Here is a 9,952-nt window from a genome sequence, read left to right as displayed (position 1 = left end):
TATCGTTTTCTATTTTTATTTGACTTTTTAAAATGTAAAAACTATGGTAAATATTTTGAAAAAAAATAACGTAGTTGTAGTATTTTTCAAAACATTTTAAAATTTAACTTATTTTTAAATTTAAATTTTATTTTTCAAAATTAAATAATTAAGAAATTTTGTGGAGATGATACGTGGCATTTTTTCTTCTCCTATTATATATAGATAGATTATTATTATTATTATTATTATTATTATTATTATTATTATTATTATTATTATTATTAGATAATGCTTTTTTGTTAATAAGTTTTTAATTATATATATTTAATTGTTTTTTTAAAACTAAAAATTGAAGAATCTAACTTGTATGTTAAAATTCAACGTTTTTCCTTCTTTTTTTTTTAAAAAAATAAAAAAATAAAAAAAAATTCTATTTTGTCTTCTAAAACAGTAACTGTTTTCCCTTTAATAAAAAAATTACATTAATTCTATTTAATTAGTTTATAATTTAAAAATAAAAAATTAGAGATTAATTGTGGCGCTGACACGTAAGCGCTATCACCTCTCCTATTATATATATATAGATGGGTCAAAAATGCCCTTTTTCATAAGTATATTATTTTTGCCTTTTTAAACACATTTTCTTCTTAATTAAATTGTTATACAATAACCATGTTCTTGTTAATTTCTTTGTTTTAAAATCACTTTAAAAAATAAAAATGTAGGAAATATTTCTTTTTCTTCTTAATCTCATCTTATAAAATAAAATAGAATAACTTCATGTACCCTTTTGACAAATAATATATGTCAGATATATAAGATCATAGTATATTCATCATTAATTTATATTTATATAACAATAAAATATAATTATAATAAAATAAGAGATATTTTTATTTTTTATTTTTTTCTGAATTGAAGTAAGATAAACATTTTCTATTTAAAAAAAATATAATTGGAAATAGAATGTGTTAAAAAGAAAATAAATAATATATTTATTTGAAAAAATGAGCATATTTTTACTCAAAATAACAATAAGGGCATTTTTGGACTAAAGTATTGATGGAAAGGACATTTTTGGACCAAATGGAGGGTATTTTTGTTCCTTTTGCATAGTTTAAGTGCATTTTTTTACCTTTTTCCCATTAAAAAATAGAATATCGGTATGGAAATAGTATTTGTGTCGTAATTAATTTTTTTTAAAATAAAAAAGTCGGTAAGAAATAATTAAAAACGTAGGTGGGTTTATATAAATTTTAAAAAAAAAACAAAAAAGTTGTTAAATGAAAAAAAGAGAGAAGGAAAATAGTATTTGTATCGTACTATGAAACTACAATATCTTACTATTGATTTCTACTCACATTCAAAAAGTTTGACTCAATTTTTTTCTCATTCTAACTTTTGTTGTTGATCTAATTGCTGCTATCCAACATCTGGCCTCCGGTGTGTACTCTTGTCTCTCCCTTTTCATTTTTTTCCTTATTTGTTTCCTTATTCATTTTTAGTGAATTAAATACTTATATTTGTTCGTTAATTTGATGATTGTTACTTTAGGTTAAAATCGTTATTTCTTTTTTAAAATTTAGAACCCACTAACATGAAATTCTGGCTCCGCCTCTGCTGACCCAAAATACTCCAAATTAGCCAACTAAGAAAAAATCAAATGCCATTTAATATCAATATTTTTAATGGATACCAATTTATTAGCCCTCTTTATAATTATAATTTTTTTTATTAAATATAAAATAATATACTTGTTTTTGAAAAAATATTAAAAATAAAATAAAATACATAAATTGTGAGTAGGGGAAGCTCAACCTTGAAACTGCCGAAGCAATGACTTTGGCCCCAGGAAAATAAAGCCTCAAAATTATTCAATGATAATATATATAAATATAAATAATTATGTATTTATTTATTGTTAGTATTAATTGATATTTTCTTAATAGTTTGTTGTCAATCTTTAACTAATCATTATGCACATATTTTAAAATTTTAATTATTTTCTTAATATACAATTGATGTAAACATCATAATTAAAAGTTGTAGGCAATTAAATTTGCAGTTACTTTCTACTTCTTAATATGTCTGATTCAGTTCAATTTGAATTAATCATATTTTTAAAATTGGTTTTGTAAGACTATCTTCAATTCTTTGAAGTTTCTCTTAAATATTTCAAACGCAAACTAATTAGAAAATCAAATAATTAAATTTAAAAAGACATTGTCTAACTTTGAATGTCCTCTAATGTGTAACAATCACTATGATTTAGACCTATTTTTGTAATTAAATGTAATATGAAATATAGAAGTCAAAATGTGGTATACCAATTAGGTGAAGTCTCAATTTTATATTTTAATATTCCTACAACTTCTAGAATGTTTTGATAATTCATATAAAAATTGATTCAATTGAAAAAATTTCAAAACTATAATCAAAGGAACTTATCTAAGATATAAACATTTGTGGTGTTATGTAATGTATGATAATTTATATATATCATTTCCTATCTTATGAATTATTACAAGAAATATCATACTGATAATTGAAAAAAATAATTAATCATTATGTATTTTAAAATTTTATGAGAATAATATATATAATTTTAATAAATAAGCATACTATCTCTTTTTTTAAAAAAAAATTGACTCTAGATCTCCTATTTTATTGAGCTTTCCCTTATTGTGAGGATCAAAATACCTGTCATACTTATTTTGATTGGACTTTTATTGATATCTATCTTATTTTAGAAATTTTACTAAGTAAAGTCAAAATAATTAATTTAGGATCAAACCTAAAAAGTGATGAAGACTCCAATTTTGGCAGGTTTTGTGTTGTTACGTTCAAGCATGTTCATGTTTAATCATGTTCTCGACTAATCAAGCACTTCACTCGCTTGAGACGAGAGTGACATGTGATTCCTATCCAATGACTAACAAAAGTAGTAAGAGACGATCTTTTATCCAAAAATGAGAGAGATCTGAAATAATTTAAGATTTTTATTTTATTTAAAAATAAATGGCTATATCTGTTTAACCCAAAACATAGTGAAACAACAAGAGCAACAATAGTACGTTGAGGAAAAATGTGAAGGATAAAATCAATAAAAAGAATGAGGAAAAATGTGAAGGATTTTGTTGCATAAAATCAATAAAAAGAATGGTATGACTAGTGACTTGTGGTTTTTAGATTTTAAATAATGATGGGATCTCCATTTTTTAATTTTAAAAAATATCTTTTTTAGGTTTCTTGCCGAGGTCGGATCTCATTTGATAACAAATACATGTTTTCACCCTATAAGACGATTAAAAAAGAGAAAGAATAGTGTCCCTATAAGAAGATTAAAAAAAGAAATAATAGTGTACAACACTAGTGAGTAGATAAAAAGACTAATATTTACCTTCGTTTAAGATGTTTTATTTCTTAATCTTAACAAAAACAAATGAGACCTTAGTGTAACAAATAACTCACAGCCTTAAGAGCCTGTATGCATTATCAAATATCTTTATATTGTACAAGTGCATAGAGACGTAATATAACATAACTCAAACTATAAGACTCCTACAAGTACTAGACTAGGAATATTGGAGTAGGAGTCCTAATATGCCCCCTCAATCTGGACGAGATGACATTACGGACAGATTGTCACGTAAAAAGCAAAATTGAGATGAGGGTAAGCCCTTTGTAAAGACATCAGCTAATTGCAAACGAGAAGGCACATACTGGACAACCAAATCACCTTGAGTTACTTTGTCACGAACATAATGAAAATCAACATCAATATGTTTGGAGCGATCATGGAACACTGGATTACGAGACATGTAAGTTGAGCTAACATTGTCACAAAGCACTCGAACTGGTTCACGAAGATAAAGACCAAGCTCTCGAAGAATATGACGAATCCAAGAGATTTCAGCTACAGTATAAGCAATAGTCCTGTACTCAGCCTCTGTAGATGATCTTGAGACTACTGGTTGTTTCTTTGCACGCCAAGAAATCAGATTGAAACCCAAGAAGACAGCAAACCCAGTAGTAGAACGTTGACTATCGGGACAGCCTGCCCAATCAACATCAGAGTAAGCAACCATCATTGAAATTGAAGAAAAGGCACGCAAGAACAGTCCATACTGAAGAGTACCCTGTAAATACCTGAAAATGTGCTTTCACGCAATGCAAATGAGTAGTACGAGGAGCATGCATGAACTGAGATACAACATTGACAGCATAGGCAATATCTGAACGAGTCATAGTAAAATACTGAAGAGCACCCACCATGCTTCTATATTCACTAGGATCTGAAAGTAATTCACTATCCATGAGAGAAACAGAAGTACGAGAAGCAATAGAAGTACGTACAGGCTTACATGTATGCATGTGAAACTTAAGAAGCAAATCAGAAATGTACTTCTACTGAGATAAATGGAGACCATGAGATGAGCGAACAGCTTGAACATCAAGAAAATAATGGAGATCACCTAAGTCTTTCATAGCAAACTGACGGGAAATGAGACTAATGAACTGATTAAGAAGGGAAGAATGATTGCCGGTGAGAATAATATCATCAACATAAAGTAATAAAATAAGAATACCTGATGAGGAACAGTGAATAAACATTGAAGCATCAGATTTGCTGCAAATAAAAGCATGAGAAACAAGGAATGTACTAAAGCGATGAAACCATGCACGCGGGGCATGTTTTAGACCATAAATAGCTTTAGCTAATTTGCAGACATGGTGAGGAAAGTCTGGATGTATGAAGCCATATCACCTGAAAAGATTCAAAAGAACAATAAGATAGAAGGAAATTTGGATTAGCAATGCGTATTACTGGACGTCTGATACCATGTAACAAAAAACTCACAGCCTTAAGAGCCTGTATGCATTATCAAATATCTTTATATTGTACAAGTGCATAGAGACGTAATATAACATAAGTCAAGCTATAAGACTCCTACAAGTACTAGACTAGGAATATTGGACTAGGAGTCCTAATACTTAGTTCCTGCAAAACTTATCCTCCAGTTTTAGAATTGACAAGTTATATTGGAAGTGACATAAAACTTATATCGACAAAAAAATTATAAATTTATGCCGAGTGAATTAGATACTACACAGATAAGGTAGAAGTATAAGTACTGACCGAATGGAGGATTCTTGTTCGTTGGTTTAATGAAAAAGATCTTTTGGATGACGACTCATACCTGTAGTGTTTGGGAGTGTTACCGCCAAAATCAGTGTTTCATGCACCTCAATACTCTTTTTTTTTTTACTGCATTGATCAGTGATGTCTAAAAAGTAAAAAAAAAACAAAAAAAAAATAAAATCTTACCTGCCTATATTGCTTGTGAAAAATCATATGTTTCCACTATAAATGAAAGGGTGCGTCATTTCATTCTTCGGTTACTACATTCAATTGTAATTATCTTTGTGTATATAATGTTGTTACTAATCTGTCTTACTTTTCGTGTTGGGCCGTGCTTAACGGGCTTGCCATCATGTAGTTTAAATGAAAGTGAAAATTTCATATATGACATATATTATACTAATATTTTCAAGTTATAGCAGTAGAATTAAATTTTCAAGTTGTAATAATGAAAAAATTCAGGTTGTAATAGTTTCTTTAAAAAAAAAAAGCTTTTTTTAAAAATAATTGTAAAAATTTGTTTTGAAAAAAATAAAATAATTCGTTTCTGAAAAAAAAAGGTAAAAAAACGGAAATAAGTGTGTTAATTAAATTTGAATTGATTGAAGATAATTACTAATTAGCATAAATTAAGAAAATTCGAACTAATTAAGAATATTTAGTTTCCTTATTTCACTCTAATTTGTTAAAATTAATTAAAAAATCTAATTTCATCCATTTTCTTCCACGTTTTTCTCTCTTCGATTTTTTTTCAGAAATCTTGTCACTCTCATCTAATTCAAATTCGTTTTTATTCAATAATCTTTATTTTCTGGACGGCTTCTTATTAGTATTAATAAAACATGGTGGTAGATGGGATTCTTCAAGTTAGTGTTCTTTGCGATTTTTTATTTGTATTGTAATACAAATCAAACGTTCAAAAAAATTATGAACAGTGATTCTGGAAAAAAAATATTCAGATTTTGTTTGTGAATAATAGTTTTAATTATAGTGTTTTTGGTATGAATATTCACTTTTGAAATTACATAAAATTTGTTTGAAATTGGTATAGATTTTTGTTTGAACATTAATTTTTTTTGTATGTTTCTGGTTAAAAAATTACATAAAATTTATTTGAATTTGGTATATTGATTATACCATGTTGGTACGATTTTAGAATTATATTTGAATGAATTTCGTATACTATTTGTCTAATAAATGACAATTAATAGTTAAAAGTGCTATTATTTTGGTATTATAGTGGCATGATTCTGTTGTGAAAAAATGACGACTTATGTCATGAAACAAGTATAATTTTGGCATGAAATAGGTATGAAAAATGTGCATAATAATTATATGAAATTTGTATACTGATTTCAGATTTTTTGTTGTGTATAATAATTTGAAATGTGGCATTTTTTTTTAAATGTATAATGTTATATTTTGGTATGAACATTGAATTTGTTCATTATTTGTCAGACGCATTTTTTTTTTGTATATTTTTGGTTAAAAAAATAGATAATTTTTTCTTTGGAATTTGTATACTTATACTACCAAGCATGTATGACAATCGATAATGTTTTGGTACGATTTTTGGTTTGATTGGATTTTTCTTTTGGCATTATATTGTAATGAATTTTGAGAATAATAATGTAATGATTTGGTATACTGTTTATTAAAGAAATGACAATTAATATTTCTAAGTTAGAATTATTTTGGTATTCTAGTGTCATGATCCTGGTACGAATAATTGATAACTTTTGGCATGAAATAGGTAAGAAATGTGTGAATAAAAATTGTAAAGTAAAAAGTAACCGCTTGTAAATAGTTTCGCCTTTTGAGGTACAAGTGTTCTTTTCCTTTTCTTTTAAAAGAAAAATCGGGCAAGGCCCACTTATTCATAAAAAAGAGAGTATTTACAAACAATTTGTCGTCTACATATTCTAATTATTGAAACTTTAGATAATTCTAAAGTTATTATTTTTTTCCATCGATAACACTGATGGTAGAAAATTATGTATAAATATTTGGGATATAGAATCCGTTGACTATATATTGTAATGATTAAAATTTAAGATAATTATAAAGTTACTGTTTTTTTCCATTGATGGTAGAAAATTATCCATAAATACTTGGGATATAAAATCAGTTGACTATGACTAGTAGAAAATTTGGGTCCATCCATAAGAGGAGAGGTGTTGTATGGCCCATTAGGTTTGACCCGAGTATTTTCTATATAAGTACACTTTAGTGTACAGTAAAAAATATAGTACTTTCCGCCGTTTTCTCTACAATAAACAATTAGGATTTTGACTGTGGTTTAGTTGCTATCGGCTAGTAACCAAAGGAAGTTTTCAAAATTTGGATAGTTTTTCTTTTTGGTTGAATAAAATGAATTTATGCTCAAATAATTGAAATTATATGTGATTTTCTGTCTGTCTGATCGAAAAAGCAAGGTATGTTAGGTTTTTTTCCCCCAATTTTGTTTTATAGAATTTATTTAAATTATGATTACTTAGTTTTTGTTCTTTATTTTTTTGAATAGTGTCTTTGCAAGTCTGGAATGCTATGTGTAACAATAGTTATGAAATATATAGAATTCTCAATTATTTTCTCATCGGTCTTTGTTTTAAATTAGGATGTGGTGTTGAAGAAGTTAAGGTAATTGGTAATCGGATTAAGAGCAAAAGTCACCTTTATGTTGATCGATTTTATATTTATTTTTTGTTATGATTTCAGAAATAATTGTATTTATTTGAATTTGTTTTATCAAAATTGATTGGCCAGATTCGATATGGATCCCACACCAACAAAGATGTGGCACCAAAAGTAAAGAGTTTGGGTAACTTAACTCTTAATTTCCTCTATTTAATATCTATGCATTATTCATTTTGACATCATATTTTGCAGGATTCTTCTCTCAACTCAACAAATTTCTCTAAGTGTAATAGTGGTTTTGGTTCCACATACAAAATTGAAATTTCTCTAGACTTCTATTAACCTTACATTGATAGTAGACTTTTGATTGAAAGATGCAAGGAGTGCCCAGTCCCATTTTGAGATTCATAGTCTTGGAAGCATGAGCCATCTCAATCTCACTACGTGGCTTGACTATCTAGCAAGCCAGGCAGGTACTTTCTTGATATATAATTTTCTCTCAAGAGGTTATTTAAAGGAGTTTATACAATACATAATCAATAAAGCCTTTGACTTTAAAATTTAATAGAGTAGAACTTTAAAGTCATACGCTCTATTAGCTCTGTCTTGTATGAATTCCTTCAAGTTAATTGTATATCAAGAACATATTTGTCTCGCTTGCAAAATAGTCAATCAACTAATAAGATTGGGGTGACTAATGGTTCCAAGTTTTTGAATTTTAGCATGGAATTGGGGTACTCTTTGACATCTTTAAATCAAGAGTCTCTTTACTAGTAGAGTGTAAGTCCAAAGTCTATGAGAAATTTAGACTTTATAAATGAAACCAAAACAAATAGTTATGACCGCAACAAACATCCTTCCCACCTTCAAGTAAACCTATTTACATGTGGTGTGGGAGAAGTTAAGGTCATCGATAATTGGCATTGATTTAATTTTATCTTTTGTTTTGATTCTAGAAATCATTGTATCTATCTTGAATTTGTTTTTATCTAAATTGACGGACTAGATTCTGTACGGATTTCACATCCATGTCATGCAGACACGAATGTGGCATCAAAAGTGAAGAGTTCTTTTGGTTGAAAGATGTCAGGGAGTGCCCTAGACTCATGTTGAATTCAAAGTCTTGAAAGTATAAGTCATTTCAATCAAGTGATTGAATGTTTTGAAAGCGAGACAAACAATTCTTAATATATAATTATTTTTCTGAATGTAATTTGGAGGAATTCATTAAGGATAGAGCTAATAATTATGTCAAAGGCCCAATAGCTCTGTCCTGTATATATTTCTCCAAGTTATCTTCTGGGAGATAATTATATATTAGGAACATTAGTCTAATGTCCGAAATGACTTATGGTTCCAAGGGTTTGAATTTCAGCATGGAATTGGGACACTTCTTGACATCTTTAAATCAAGAGCCTCTTTACTACTAAAGTTTAAGCCCAAAATCTATTGGAAATTTATGTTTTATATGTCGAACCAAAACCACCCGTCATATATGAACGCAACAAACATCCTCCGTACCTTTAAGTAAACCTATTAACACTCTTTGTTATACATCCTTGAATTGAATGGATTGATACTTATTGTACTTTCTTTTGATAAATGTTTCGGGTAAGGACGTTCGAATGAATAAATTGGTGACTCTTTTCTAAAATGTCTCTTTATTCTTTTTCTGCCTCTCCTTGCCTCTCATTCTTGATTTATTATGTTAAATTTGATAGAGCTTTCTTTTATAAGAAAATTTCAGAAATAACAAAGATAATAGACATACACTTAATAAGATAATGCATGATCATATATATACATGTGAAATGGTTATTTTCAAGATCTAACCCTTGCAAGTCACTCAATCTTCTAATTTCAGTGTGTATTGGTCAGTTGACTATATATTGTAATGATTGAAAATTTAGATAGTTATAAAGTTTTTCCATCGATGACACTCGTAGAAAATTTGGGTCCATCCATAAAAGGTTCTTTATGGCCCATTAGGTTTTTTCTAAGATGACCCGAATATTTTCTATATAAGTACACTTATAGTGTAGAATAAATATTTGTCCGTCTTTTTTTTTGTTAAATTAAATTAATCTATGCCCAAATAATTGAAAAAATTAATTAATTAATTATTAAAATTATATGTGATTTTCTGTCAAGAATGCTATGTGTAACAATCATTGTGACTATAATATTTGT

The sequence above is a fragment of the Solanum stenotomum genome, chromosome 3 (genome assembly GCF_019186545.1).
Source record: "Solanum stenotomum isolate F172 chromosome 3, ASM1918654v1, whole genome shotgun sequence".
Classification (NCBI taxonomy): Eukaryota; Viridiplantae; Streptophyta; class Magnoliopsida; order Solanales; family Solanaceae; genus Solanum; species Solanum stenotomum.
Note: the sequence above shows the minus strand (reverse complement) of the source record.